The following is a 16778-nucleotide window of genomic DNA, read 5'->3' as shown; positions in this document are numbered from 1 at the left end:
TGGATTTAGTTTGACTCGAGGAGAAACATAAAACAATAAAAAAAGACTAATTGATTACAATCAATCAAACAACATGACATAACTTACATACAAAGCTCGATATAACGTTGTCTTAAAAAACAAATATAAAACAGTTCAACTCACTTTTTCCTATCATTCTTGATGCATCATTTTATTGATCCGTCATGTTGTGATTCAAGAGTTTCTTTTCAGCTTCGAAATTAGTTTTGGAAAATATAATACTGCATTTGATGGACTCAAATAATGCTGTGATATCGCCACGTTCATCAGATTTCAACCAAAATTTATTTGCAACGTCAATAAAAAAGCAATACATTGTGCACTGCTAGTATTGTGTTATTGTAATATGATTTGACAGATCTTCTTTACTATTAATGAAACTGTTGATATCTTTGGTAGATATTCAGCTGCTATATTCCAGAATTTCAGTATTGTTTGGCCCAAAAGATTTTCAACCCATTTTCTAAGGCAATACTTCAGAATGTTTGCTTATGAATTTTCGTCATTGAAGTAACAGAATACTTTTTGCTGAAGAAGCAAAAATATCTCTTCGATATCTCAACTGATACACAATCACTCTTCCAAGAACAAATTTGTTTTCTGTGAGAACTGGAACTAAGTTAGTTGGAAAAACTTAAACACATAACGAAACACTTGAAATTGCCAGTAAGTGATGTAAGAGCATGCTATGAAGTGTCTATCGAAGGTTGTAAATTCACAACTTCTTCGAAGGATCTTTAACAAATTTATCAGTTGGGTCTTCAAGGTAACCATTGTGAGTAATATCGTCATCACCATTGTAAACAACGTCATCTGCATCATTTTCCTTTGAATTAGGAGTCTTTCGTCAAGAAGTTTGTTATGTAGACTTACTCATTCACTCGTAATGGACTTTTCTAATTACTATAACAACCCAGAGTCTCATACTCTCGTGGGGAATTATCATAACTTAAGTAACAGTCATAAAACGTCGACAGCCTTTTCTTCATATTCATTTTTTCTACAATATATTATTTTCTACCTAAACCCAACACTTTTAAACAAGCACTAAAAAAAAGCATGCAAACACCTCTAGAAACGACATTGCAACAGTTTCTACAGGTCTATAGGGTTACGCCTAACTCTAATACACCATCAGCATTATCCCCAGCAGATACCATATTTCATCAAAAAATAAACCCGTATTGGAAAAACTGTTGCCAAAGCAAGCAAAATTGTTTTTTGTTTAAAATGTATTTCTTCTTACATGAAGAACACAATTGAAGGTTAAGTATCAAGCATAAAATTCCAATGGAAAATTTAGTGATTTTTTTTTTTATGAGGAAATTTTTACCAATTCTACAGAAAGTTCTTTATTATTCTTCACACTGTTTAGTAATGTCACGATTAAATCGATCATCAATGCGATAGTGTTTAATAATATTATAGGATTATGTAAATAAGAAATTAATCTAATATGCCGGCAAACATACATGTTGATACTTCTATGGCATTTAATAAACATACAGGTTGATACTTCTATGGCATTCAATAAGCATTCGGGTTGATACTTCTATGGCATTCAATAAACATAAGTTTGTCTAAACAGTTGTTTTTTCTTTCAAAGAGTAAATATTGTATGAAATAGTTTTCAAATATCATGCAAATTATGATTCAAACTACATTTGAAGTAGAGAACATTTTTAAATGAGCTTATGATATAAAACAATTATGAAACATATATAAATTTAAAAGATCCATATGTATGAACGAAATTCAAGAAAATAGCATTAAAATTATCACGAGTTCCAACAATATCAAGTTCCTTTCGCGTGTCATTGTTTTGGATGTAAACTGCATGATTAAAACATTAAATAATTCAAATGTGTTTCCGTACTTTTGTTGAGTAATTATATTAATCGTCCTTGGGAAAGAGGATGGACCCAATGAAGCATTTTTTATCGATTATCTTCGATATTCACGAGAGTTTGCTTAAAATAAAGAAATATTGATAAAAACAAATTAGCCTCTCTTTGATATTAATGTCATGTTTCTTTTTGTAAAGTTTTTTGTGAACATTAACTGATAGTTCGATATCAATCAATTGCCAGGATCGATTATGCTCGTCTTGTTACTCATTTATTTTCTTGTAAGAATGTAAAGTTAAAATTAATAGAAACAATATCTGAAATGAAAAGAGAAAGTGATCAACTTTCATCAATTATTTTCTTTATCATTCCAGCTTTTATCAATATTTTATTTAATCGACGGCTTAAGATCCATTACATCTTTTAATCTTTACACATTTAAGATAAAATTATTGATTTCGCATACATTTTTTGCTCTTTCATTTGTGACTGAATTGATAACATAGCTAAACATTCCAATTGTCAATTTCAATAATATTTAGTTGAAGTCATAAATTTCAAAAATATTTAGTTGAAGTCATAAATTTCAAGCCAATCGTAAATTGTTCTCCGAAGTTTTAAAAATGTCCAATAACAAGTAAAAAAAGATAAGTTTTACTGATCTTTAATTTGTGAGTTAATCCAACAACATAGGCTTACATAAATAAGGTCTCTGCTGGTAAATGTTCTTAGTTATATTTGTATTATTTTAATGAAAATGCCATTGACATAATTTATATAGTCACGATACATTAAACAGAACCTGAGTAGTATACACTTAGACATCCACACTTTTTACAGTCAATATGATATAAAGTTTGAAAACCTTGTCATAATATTTTTAATTGATAAATTAAAATTTTTTATAAAGATGAATACTTGTTCGATGTTTTATGATTAAAACTACACATACAAAGCTTATGCGGCGGCAACAATTACAAAAAAACAAGGATTAGGAAAAATTGCAGGAATGCGAAAGAAAAAGTAGGGCATGGAATTTCTTGAGTTTTATACATTCTTGGCCAACGCCAAGATAAGTGTCAGGGTTAGTGTATAATAAAATGATTTTTCTTGGATGATAAAATAGCAATAAAGAAATTAGCCCCTGCAAAGATTGAACCTTTGTTAAATTTAACTAAGCTTAGTGCTTCTTTAACACATGAGCAAAACAACCTGATTGATATATTCAGAAGTTCTAAAAGAAACTAACATTATGCCCTAATACTTATGTTATGTTATAGGCACCGAAATCTTTTAATAGGAGTTTTAGGGGAAGCTGTTATAACTATATAAAATTATTGGAGTTCAACTGTTTTCTTTATTTGAAATCCTATCATATCTTTATTTCAAATCTAATTTAAGTAATTGAATTGCTGTAACTTAATTGTTCCACGGAACAATGGACAAAATATGGAATATAATAAAATTTACTTGAGACTTCTACTCGATCAAACAAAAGAAATTTGCTTCTGTGGATGAAATCAAGAATTCAGTTTGAAGTTTTCTTCAGATTCTCGAGTTTAGTATAAAGATTTCTGAATTTGAGTTACAAGTTCTGAGACGATAGCATCCAACAGTTATCCAAACAATCCAAATATAACTTAATTATCCTTTTCGAAGGATTGTAATGAATGTTTTGCTAAGAGTACCATGAGTAGAAAGTTATTTGTGCTGATAGCTATTAGTGGACTTGCTCACCTTATAATGACCGTCAAAAAATACAAAAAGCACAGTTTTGTCTGGAGATGTCGTGACATCTAACTCAATTGTTGTTTACAGCCAATTCCTATGTTTCTATCTTTTTAGTTAGAACTCCAAGTTGATATTAAAGTGTCATAAATAATGATAAATCGTTACTTTTGTAACACGTAAAACGTGAAAAACTTTGCCTAACAAAATATGATGGTTTACAGAAACTGAGCATGACTGTTCTAGAACTCTTGTTCTTAGTATGACTGTTGTACCTATTTACTATGCCTCCCCACGGGACAGAGTTAGACACCAGGGTCGTTTTTTAACGTGGAGAAAAGGTACAAAAATAAAAAATTGTCTCAGTCGTGAAGAACTGCTCCTCCACCGAAAGAGAACAAGAAATGGAAGTGCAGCATCTGAAGAACAGATACTACACTTTGATTTTGACCAAAAGGCCAAGGCACAAGAAATGTGACTGTTGTAGACAACTTTAATAAAAATCGTAAATATTTTCTTTTGGTGATTTTGGAATCACATGGGAAATTGGTGAGAACGTATAAATGTAGATCATGTACTTGGTGTCAAAAAAAAGAAAAAAGAAAAGTGGATCATCACAAGACTTTCTAGGTGGCCTTCTTGGGTCTGGAAAAGCCAGCATGCTTGGTCTCTGGGTCATAGCAGTAGATCCAGTTTTCATCACAGGTCACCAGATCACGAACTGTGGGAATTGATCAGCTCGACCATCTCCCTTCTGTCATGACGTCTTTCATTCTGATCTTGTTTGAGCATCCTTGGTCCATACTTCGTGCAAATCTTCCGCATCTTCAGTTCCTTGTGAATAATTGTGTGCAATTTGCACACTGATATAAAACTGCACTTATTGTGTCTATAGACACACGATGGTCTAAATAAAGAATTTCATGGATAATCAACTCTGTAGTTCTTACTTTCTTACTCCTCCTACACCCCTCATTATTCTTTACAGACTCTTTGCTTTCCTTGAATCTCTTATGCCACTCAAAAACTAATGCTCGATTCATGCAAGATGGTCCAAAAGCAGGCTGAAGCATTCTATGTTTCTGTGTAATTTTTCTAAGTTTAAAACAGAATTTTATTGCATAAATTGTCCTCACGTCCATATTGCATTTTTGAAATTCACCAACTGTAACAATCGAGCTTTAGTAGAGTGTATTCCAATTCCTACTGTATCTGTTCATTTGAACCTGAAATCATAAAAATTGGTCAGTCATCTCATAAGATGTATAGCAATAACATACTGAATTTTAAAGAGTCTACAACAATTTTAAATGCATGTACAAAAATGTCTGGAAACTTATTGAAGGCGCCTCGTACTTGTCAGGAAAATTTTTGCTTGATGAATCAGTATTTATATAGATAATTTACTCATCAGCTAACCAGAACTCAAAGAATAAATTTGCCCATCCAAATTATACAGAACGGCCAAGCTTGCTTATAAACCAAATTTCTAGGCTTCTATCTCAGTTATTTTAGTGTGAGTTCAACTGTCTTACTAGTTGAGCACCGACTGTTATATTGAATAATATTTACTCTTAAAGTTTTTTTCTTATTGAGTGAGATTCTTGTCACAGCATTATGATAAAAATCACATAAAACTATATCATTCATGCATATTTTCATAGCTTAAGCAGACATAATTTTGTATTGAAAATAATTGCACAGCCTTTTATTGAATGGAATCATATGTCGTTTGAACGTTTTATTTTTATTTTGTCATAACATAGTTCATATTTGCACAGGAATATAGGAATTCTAAGCCACAAATTTGAAAAATCTGTTCAAATCAGTTGAATTGAATATGGTCACTTACATACTTCTGCTTCTCAGTGCAGACTAATCAGTCTCCTGTGCGTCATAAGTTAAGATAAAATCTGAAATTTCTTGCATTTATGTTTAAAATATTCAATTCATCACATATCATGTAGAAAATGCCCAAGGCTAATGAAGCCCCACCCCCATAAAAATTAATTTACCATTAAACAGTTTGTAGACAATGTATGACGAGCTTGTTGTTGTCATATCCAATGCACAAATGACACTGCGCCTGCGTAATGGGACGGGAAATCCGGTTGGTATGATTTGCATGAGTTGGCACTCCCGCGGTGATAAAAGACGTCGGACTTTTGTGTGTGCGTGGCATTCTTTCCTTTACTTTGGTCGGGTGAAAGAGATTTTGTGCTGTTTGTCTCGGTTACACGAATCGAGGACAGGAAAGAAAGGGACAGTGAGAACTGCAAATAGAACTGATTCAAACTATTTTGGCATTATGACTGAAGGAAGGTTCAATCTAAAATTAGTACCGGAATATGACGGCACAACATCTATTGTAGACTGGTTAGAGAGAGTGTGGACCTTATCTGCAAGCTCTCGGGAGTTGACAGTCGAACAGGTCATCCCCTTGCGACTAGCTGGAGGAGCTTTTGACGTCTACCAACAGCTGTCAGATGCAGAGAAAAATAATGTAACACGGGTGAAAGATGCACTGTGCAGGACCTTTGCGCATGACCCATGTGAGGCTTACAAGCAGTTTGCAAGACACACCTTACACTCGGATGAGTCGGTAGATGAGTTCTACGCTGCCTTAACAAAGCTCTCCAGTCTGTTCAAAGGAGTCCCCGGCCAGACGCTGAAGTATGCATTCATAGCTGGACTGCCTGCCCATACCCAGGAGTTGCTATGTGCATCTGCTGACATCAACCAGATCTCAACAGAAAGTATGCTCAGCTGAGCAAGGTCCGTGGTAAATAACAAACAGGTTGCAGCCACTGTCGAGAGGTTAGACACGGAAAAAGTGCCTCTACACAAGCCCTCTGAAAACTCTCTGCTATGTTTCAATTGCTCTGGAGCCAACCATCTTGCTAAGCAATGTCAGCTCAAATGATAGAGGCAGCGCCATACACCATGGATTTGATGCTACCGATGCCAGAAAGAGGGACGCATTGTGTCAAAATGTCCGGGAAACAGGGGCGAGATGTGAGTGCCATTCTCGCCCCAAGTAGGATGAGAACCGACCTTCTTGTGCTACACTGGAAGTGCAAACTTATACACTTAAAAACGGACTCGGTAAGTGTGTATACCTGGTTAGTGGAATGCTCCCTGGAAAAACTAGAGTATGCACAAAGGCTACCAGCGAAATGTTACTCCAACGACGATTGGACACAATAAAATCACTGGTAGAAGAGTACAAACTTCCAATAGACGTTTCTCTGGTCCCGCCGAGTCACAACTTGGCAGACCCCATGATAAATGTTCCACAAAGGTGGCTTCATAGAATGAAATCCACGACGGAGCCTGTACCTCTGACCTGTGCTGCAAAGAGTAACGCAATGACTAGTAGTCAGAGCATGGAACTGCATAAAAGCAATGGGCATCCAACATACAACATATTTCGTTCGGTGGGTTTGCCCAACAATTACCAAAGCTGATGTGAGGTCAGCTATCGGAGAATGTGAGGAATGTCGGACGATTGATCCATCCCCAGTTAATTGGGCGCCAAGAAAATTGGTGGTACAAGCTAATTGGCAAAAGCTGGGAATAGATATAACACACTCAATGGCAGACATTTCCTGACACTCACCGATTACAGTCCAGTGCGTTTTGCCATTTGGCGGATGTTGTCACAGCATGACTCCAGACACATCATTCAGCATCTTGAGTCGATATATGGCCCACTGCAGGAACTGCTTACTGACAACGACCTTGCATTTACCAGTAAGGAATTACAGGAGTTTTCCGCTAGTTGGGGAGTATGCCTGCAGTTTCGGTGTGCATATGTGACAGCAGGCAATGGCATTGCAGAACGATGTCACCGCAGTATTAAGCAGGTTGCAGCCAGAACGAGATGCACTGTTCAGGAAGTAGTGTATTGGTATAATGTCACGCCCAAGGACGATACATTATCATGCACTGCACCTGCCAACGGGATCTATAGATATGAAGTTAGGGTGAAATACATCGACCCAGTGCCCACATTACAAGAGTCTGCACAAACCCAATCCCATGTGGGTGACCCTGTATGGGTAAAATCGCCATGTTATCGATGCACATCCAGGTTTGAAGAAGGAACAGTAACGGAAGTGATCAGCTTGCAAGCCATTGGTGTTGATGGGGTTCCGCGCCATGTGAAGGATATACAACCCCGGACGTATACCTTCCCCTCTGGTAATGCAGATGAGATTTCAGATGACACTGCATGTATTACACTTCCTGGCCGACAACCAACCCAAACTGGAGAATCCTCTGAAAACAGAGCAGATGAGACTTCGGATGATATTGAGAGTATGACACTGCCTGGCCCACAGACAAAACAGAATAGAGAGACCTCAGAACCACCCTTGCGACGAAATACATGCCAAAGATTACCAGCGTGACCTTGCACATGCTGTGATCAGGGATCAGAGAGGAGTGTAGACAATGTATGACGAGCCAGTCGCTGTCGTATCCAATGCACAAATGACACTGTGCCTGCGTGATGGGACGAGAAATCCCGTTGGTGCTGATTTGCATGAGTTGCCCCCCCCCCCCGCGGTGATAAAAGACGTTGGACTTTTGTGTGTGCGCGGTATTCTTTCATTTGCTTTGGTCGGGTAAAAGATTTCGCGCTGTTCATCTCAGTTACGCAAATCGAGGACGGAAAGAAAGGGACAGCGAGAACTGCAAATAGAACATACTGATTCACAGTTGAACCAAGGTATTCAAGATATAACTTTTTTCAAAATGGAAATAGAAATAAATTTAACTTTTAGTTACAGTATTTTCTTATTAGCTCATTATCTAGGTTAAAGAAAATATTAGCGCATTTGCTTTTCAAAAGAGAAAGATTAAAAATAAGAAAATACTACTTAATAAATTCATTCTTTTTAATTTTCAAATCTGTTTGTTATTTTTATAATTTCTTTTATATAAAACCGTTTCTTGGAAGATCTGCTGTAGTTTCCATTTCAACATTTAATTTAATAAAAAGTTGTTCATTTGTAAAAGAAGTGTTTCCTGGTTTCACTGCGATGCAAACATTGATTAATTCCGTGAAGAATGAAGAATATTAAATGCTTATCGAATTTGTAAAGCGTCTGCCCACAGACATACAAAATGGTTAGCGTGAGTATTTAAAAAGAACATTTGAATATAGAAAAAAGTGAACGAATAAAACGCAAACATTTGAAAAATATAAAATAGACAGAATGGAAAATAAAATAATAAATTGGAAGAAAGACAGAAAAGTTAAATATGAAAAAGAAAAATGCTTCATATTTTAATTTTCATATAAAACGGAGAATATTAATAAAATATAAGATTTAATCAATTCAAAAAGTGAATAAAAAAGTGGTTAGTCAATCAAAAGCATAGAAACATTTAAAACCTAAAGAAGTTACTCCAGAATAATTATGTATATACATATATATATACAGTTTGGCTTATGTTTCTGAAATGAATTTCATTGAATGTTTTATACAATACTGCTTTTCATGCAAATAATTTCTCCTACCATGTATGTCTGTAATTTTCATTACATAAATTTAAATAATAATGTTCTGGCAATTTTTTACTCAATGCTTTCAGTTGTATATTCTGCCCAACAACATTTTACTTATTTTGTTTTTATTTTCAATTAAAAATACATTTTTATATGTAATGATATGGTTTGTGATAAAATCCTTCCAGCCTAGTAAAATATTTATGTAAATGCAATTTCTGTTATTCATTTTTCTCTATGAAAATGTTCTTCTTAAAATATATTAACCACCCATGGTCTAGCTCCTATACTGACCAAAACACTGCCTTAAGGAAGGAGGCTTCCCAACTCCCTGGAAAACCTTGACAGTCTTTCCTGTATTTCAAAATACGGGTGATTGTGTCTCAATTTCTGAGTACAGACCAACCAGTTTCTTGTGCATCATGAGTAAGTTACTTGAGTGTGTGATATATAGAGAAGTTGACAACTACCTCAACAAAAATGACTGATTTAACAACATGCCATATTGTTTCCATTCTAAAAAATCAACTGCTGATATGCTGACGGTAATAACACACAGGATTAGTGAATCTATTGACGGTGTCTTCATTTCTAGAGCCATAACTATTGACATATCTAAGGCATTTGATAGGATTTGGCATGAAGGTCTACTTCAGAAAATTTCCAGCTATGGTATTGCTGGAAATGTCTGCTCAGCCATCAAGTCCTTTCTTTCCAATAGGATTATTAAAGTAGTCGTTAATAAACAAAATTCTGAAGCTCAAAGTATTAATGATAGAGTACCTAACGCTTTTCCTGATATTCATCAACAATCTCCCAAATCACATTCTGAGATCTTTCATATACATCTACATCTCAAAAGCCAGCAATGACCAGGATCTTTTTAATTCTCTTTCCTTTGAATGGGGTAAAAAATGGCTAGTTACATTTAATACATTCAAAACAAAACTTCTATTTTTTCACCACCAAATGTCAAATCTCCACTTGGCTCCAATAGAAATAAATGGCTCCCTTCTTGGGGAAGCACTTTGCTGTGACAAACTTCTAGAACTGACCTAACATATAAGACCTACATCAAATCTTTTGCCAGTATCACTGAAAAAATGGTAGTCACTCTACTGCTCAAGAAAGTATCTCAATCCCAACACTATTCTCTACCTGTACAAGAGGACGGATTTACTTCACTATGTTCTTCATCTCTACTACTTTTGTGCCATATTTTACACTGAGCGTGCAGATGGCGTTTTTCAGCCGTCCCTGTACTACAGAGTCGAGAAGAAACTATTTTATTTGAGACAATTCGTTTCTGCAATGGTTCAGCTGATTTTGGAGATTCTGTTTCAGAGTGATGTTTTGCTGTTTGAAATAAGGGACCGTTTTTTAAATAATGGCTAGTCCTCCAGTATAAGATATCTGGTTCAACTCTGTGAGAGATGTGTTATATTCACAAGTCCCTGGAGAGCAACATTCACCCTTTTATTGCTGTCCTTGTAGTTTTTATGGATTTTTATCCTAAAATGGCAGATTAGGTCTTACCTCCTCAATGGTCTTACACAGCTTTTCTTTCAATGTTACTTGTGTGAGGTGAGAGATAAGTAGGAAGTCATTAAAAAAGAGGAGGTATCCCCATTCGCGACTTGAGGAACATGCAGGATGGCTTGAGGAGGGAGCACACTATGTTCTTTAATATTTGGTCAGGGTTTACTTCCGATGCAAAGTATCCTCATGTCAGGGCTCTGGCAAAACTCTGTACAAAGAGACAGAAGACACTCAAAAATAGTGTCTAGTAGGCATTCAGTTTTTCTCATTAGTTATGTATACGGATATATGTGCTGACCAGAGTTAAGAAATAGAAAATTATTGTTTTCATCAATATAATTTTAATTTAGTATAATAATTTTGTTTTAAATTAACAAAATTTCTCAAAATTTTCTACTTTGTCTTCATGTTTTAAAGCGACAAAATTTGATGATACACAGAAAATAATTTTATTAATTGCTACCATTCGACATATTTTCATTTTTCTTTATATTCTTGAACATATGGTGCAATAAGGAAAAATGTGTTTAGTTAATTTTAATGCATTGAAAACCAAGCTTCTCTTCTTTCATCATACTCGCTCTGAACCTCATGATGATCAATTGAAACGAATGGCTCTTGTCTTGGGGAAGTACCATGTCTTGACAAACTTCTGTGACTGACCTTTACTCCTGATATGAAATGGAATACATACATCAAAAGATTGCTGGAAAATGGTTGGATCATTCTACCACTTAAAATGGAGTACTGTTGCCATATCTGGGCAGGAGCTGCTCAGTGCGTCCTATCCTGCCCTGATAGAGCTCAAAACCGGCTTCGAAACCTAGTGGATGATGCCTTGCAACCTCTTTCCTACAAAAGAGACATTGTGAGCCTGTCTTTGCTCTATTGTTTTCATGGCAAGTGCTCGTCTGAACTCCAATTTATGGTCTCCCCTTGCCAAATTTTCACAAGAAACACTCAACTAGCTACAACAGTGATCAACAGATTCCCCCACTCTCTATCTGTGCTTAAATCTAAACACAGATTCCACAAACAAAGCTTCTTTCCTAGAATTGCCTGCCTGTGGAACATTGTTCCGCTAACCTGCTTTCTGGCTGACTACAGCATGATTCATACAAGTTCAATGTAAACAAGTTCTTCTTGAATCGTCACCTTCAATAATTAAAGTATACCCAAATTAAATCATTAACGATTACTACGCTGCTACCTTTATCCTCGAGTGGTTTCAGGGCCTTGATAAGTGGGGACATCGTTGTTAAAATAAATGTAAGATGCTTACTTTTCTGCATGAAATCTGAAAGTAATTTTATCTTGAAAAAGAGTTGTATAAAAACAATATTAGCAAACGTCTTTTGCAATGTGCTATTTATATAATATCATAGCAACAATAAACATCCTTAAACCTAGCAAACTGTTTCCTAAGAGTCTGGTGTTAATACAATTCTTTCATTTGTTTTCATTCTAACAGTACATTGATACATATCCGCATAGATGCAGCGAAAATGTTAACAGAAATAAAGTTTTATAAAAAATAAATCACTTCTATATTGTTACCAGTATATTATGAAACGAAAAATGTCATTAAATAATTCATCTGTGTGAATTTACATAAACATGTTTACCAAATAACAATTCTGTTATTATATGTACAATTTTCTATATAATTTTCTCATTCAGAAGCATTCATGTACACACTCAGATTTCTTTTTTCTTCTAAAGATAAAAAGAACGTGTAATCATGTTTTATCTGTATGCCTAGAAATTGGACTCCAAACTGAAATATTATCAATTACTATTTTTTGAATGATAAATGAACTCGGAACCAATAAAAAATATATACAAAACTGCAATCCTGTTTCTTACAAGTGTGAAGGTGTAAGTAAGCACATGTACTCTCAACACACACGCAAGCGCACACGCACGCACACACACACACACACACACACACACACACACACACACACACACGCACAAACGTGTGTATGTATACAGAAAAATATAAATATATTTATCATTTGCTTTGCTGTTTTATCTTCCAGGCATCTCCAAAGCAATTTTCACAATCCAAAAGTATATATCTCCAGTAGATGAATGTTTAATCATATTTGCCATATTCAAGGTTTATTAGTTTGAAACTTAAAAATGAAAATTGGTTTTGTTGATAGAGAAAAGTACAATTTTCAATAAGCAACTTCTTCTTTCTCTAGAAAAGATAATTTCAAATATTTGCTGATTGAAGTTATTTTGCAGTAGATGAATTTTTTTTTATTGACAAAAAAGATATTTCAATCTTGTTCTACTTATAACTCATGAACACATATAAACACAATATAACACAATAAAAATATGAGAAAATATAACACAATAATATAAGAACTTGTGTGTGTATATATATATATATATATATATATATATGTGTGTGTGTGTACTCGTAATTATCATAGCAAATAATTATATAAAATTACTTACTATAATAATTGTTAAATACATACAGATACTAGTGTTTCATCCTTTCGGGAATCATTAGTGCAGGGTGTCACGATTAACACCGGTCGGTATATATATATATATGCATATATAGAGAGATAACACCTTTTTTTGGCAATTTTATGTTCCAAATCTCAGCGACTATTGATCAGAATGTAACAAATGAGGGCTCGTTGGAAGAGTAATCCCTGCTTACCTATTTCATGACTACTCTGGCTGAAGTCCGATAGCCATTGTGCTATTCAAAGTATACACAAGGTCAATAATATTTTTGTCTTAACTTATTTTAACGTGTTTTTCTTAGAAATAAATATAATTTAACCCCATGAGTTAAAAAAAACAAACTAATTCAAATATAAATTGATAGAGTATGGCATAAAGATCTACTACATAAGATATCCAGCTATGGTATAGCTGGAAATGTTTTCTCAATTTTTAAATCATTTCTGTCAGATAGATTGATATGGGTGATGGTTGATGGGTAGAAATCAGAATCTTGCAGTATTAATGCTGGAGTCCGTCGGGGGTCCATCCTGGGCCCAACTCTTTTCCTGATTTACAGCAATGATCTTCCATATAACATCCTAAGATCATGCGTAGGCATTTATACTGACGACACTACCATCTATGGCAACACATCAAAGGCTGTAAATGACCAAGTTCTCTCTGACTCTCTCTCCTCTGATCTTGAGCATGTGGTACAATGGGGAAAGCGGTGGTTGGTTACTTTTTAATGCATCCAAAACCCAGCTCCTATCATCACCACTCTGATCCTAATCTGGCATCTGAAATTAATGGCTCTCGTCTTGGGGAAGCTCTGTTTTGACAAGTTCTGGGCTTGATCTTTACTCCTGATCTGTAATGGAACACATACATCAAATCCGTTGCCAAGGCTGCTGGAAAATGGTAGAATCCTTCTACCGCTCCAATAAATATCTCACTCCTGATGCAATTCTCTACCTATATAAGCCAGGTACGGCCAATGATGGAGTACTGTTGCCACATTTGGGTAAGAGCTACTAGAAGCAGCTTATCCTGCCTTGACAGAGTTCAAAATAGACTTTGTAGCTTAGTGGGGGATGCCCTTCTTCCCTCCTCGCCAATCTTTCATGAAAAACACTTGTCTAGCCCAAACCACTATCAATAATTTCCCATACTCTTTATCTGTGCCTAAACTTAAACGTAGATTCCATGAACAAAGATTCTTTCTTAGAACTGCACGCCTATGGAACACTCTTCCGTTTGTCTGCTTTCCAGCTGACTACAATTTGATTGTCTTCAAGTCCAACGTAAACAAGTTCTTGATGAACTGTCTCCTTGAGTAATCATATTTACAAAATTCCCGCTACTTATGATTACTACGCTATAATCCCATTGACTAATGTATAACCATCAACCCTTATCCTCGAGTGGCCTATGGGCCTTGATAAGTGGTGACTCCTTTATAATATATATATATATATATATATATATTACTGCTTTTAGTAGCGCCCCTGTAGATTCTGACGATTTATTTTTTTCTGGCCTTACTTAAAAAATATTTCTCTTCAAGGATGAAGGGAGGTAGATACTTACTTTTAGTAGGGTTTTAGAAGGGCCTCCTTAATTTTAATTAGTGCTTGTATTAGTGCTCTGGAGACTTCCTGAGTTTTATTTTTTCACTCATCACTTAAAAAAACAAGTTTTCTCAAGACAATATAATCTCAAAATCACTTTCTTTTGAACATGGTTTATCTTACCCTTTAATAGGCAACTATTACTATTTAAAAAACAGTGCAGGTCGTTAAATGCAAAAACACTTTTTAAAAAGTTGTAAATAAATAAATAAAAATGATGACCGGTGTGGGCAGACCAAACTTTTCTCAGAGTGAAAATTTGCAAAAAAAAAAAGAAAACAAAATAAGGGCGGCGGGGGTAGGGGGAGCTTAAGTAGCCAACGTCAAATCGTGGTTGTAAATCGGTTCTGAAAATTGATTTACTAGAATGTTGTATGTGAAACAGAACCCCCTTTCAAATCTTTATATATTGATTTTTTTTTTCATTTTTTTTTTATAATCTGGTAGCTTAGTGTCCAATAATCTGCAGAAATAGTTGAAAAAGGAAGAAATTGTTAGGGAAGTGTTGATTGTTCAGGTACACCTACATATGTTTTAAATATTTCCTTAAGCAAGTTGTGCGTGATTAAAACTAGAAATTGATTTTTAAAAAATTCGTTTTTGTGTCCAAAATTATTTATTTACAATTATTTTATTTGTATTTTTCATTGCAAGTTGTAATTGTTTTCAAACAACAAAAAACAAAGCAAATATATTTTTCTAATGTAAAAAAACCTACTTCATCAATTTACATATTTAAAAAAATATTTTTTTTTACGACGTAACCCAGCATAATTTACCTCCTAAAAAGAAATAAAAATCTACTTTTTGTTTTTTAGTTAATACGTTTCAACTGCCTTTAAAGATAATATAAAAGACGGATTTTTTAAAAAAATAATTAAAATTTAACATTTTATTGGTGATCACTTTCCTATATAAATTTAACATAAAATGAGACTTTATTTCTTGGTAACATAGCGAGACATGTAATCGTTAGTATTTTTTTTTTCAAGTTTGGTGGCGGAGGTGGGGACAGAAAGAGGAAATAAACATTTGAAAAATAAATAGAAACACTTCAAAACGTGTGTGTGAGGGGAGGACCTTTCATTTTTTTTTTTTTTTTAAAGATTTGCTTTGAAAAGATCTCTCCGTTAAATATTACTTAATCAGTGAATTATTATTTCCTGATATTTTTAAGGTTAATACACGCACACACACAAAGCTAGGATGGACCTGTAAAATGCACACTCCCGCCTTGTTTCAACGTATTATACCCCTCTTATATAAAGGGTCTTTCATTTTATCTAAGATGATGTTAAGACCTTTATTATCTAATGTATTTCGTGTTGTTTAAACTGGTCACCATGCTTGTTTTTTTGCGCGTATGCATTCATTTTTTTTTTCGCGCAAAATTGCGTATTGTTTTCACTAGTTGCCACATTTGTTTTGTGCATGGCATGCATTCAATTTTTGCGCATTTATACATTAATTCTGTACACTCACTTGCATTTGTATACATTAAGTCTGTATCTTCATTATTCCATAGTTAGCTATAACATATATGACCCAACGGGTCACAGGTAGTCTAGTAAGTAATAATTGTAATTTATATTAACACACTACTGCAGTTTTATGAAAATCCGGTCGTATTTAAATGTATAATTTCTGCCGATCGAATATTCCCTAAAAGTATTCGCATGAATGTTGACAAATATAAGGTCATCTCTCTTTGTAACACCATCTGCTGTTCACAGTGACAAACAATAAAACAACTAAACATGCAAGCAAAACTCACATAAATATAAGAAATACTGAAACAGCTACTGGTCCTAGTGTCTCTGTCAGAAATACAATTCGTCATTCATCAAAGTAATTGGAAAAATTATGAATCAGATGACGTTTGTAGTATCATCTTAATTTTCCTACCTATTATCAGCACTGTGGAAATTACAGTTGTAGCTGATATGCATTTAAAGCCAGGGAACTTGGTTGTTGTAAGAGTCTCTTTGCGATTATAACTCAACTTTCGTTTGCTCTATCTTG

The sequence above is a fragment of the Euprymna scolopes genome, chromosome 18 (genome assembly GCF_053919585.1).
Source record: "Euprymna scolopes isolate OS-2025 chromosome 18, ASM5391958v1, whole genome shotgun sequence".
NCBI lineage: Eukaryota > Metazoa > Mollusca > Cephalopoda > Sepiida > Sepiolidae > Euprymna > Euprymna scolopes.
Note: the sequence above shows the minus strand (reverse complement) of the source record.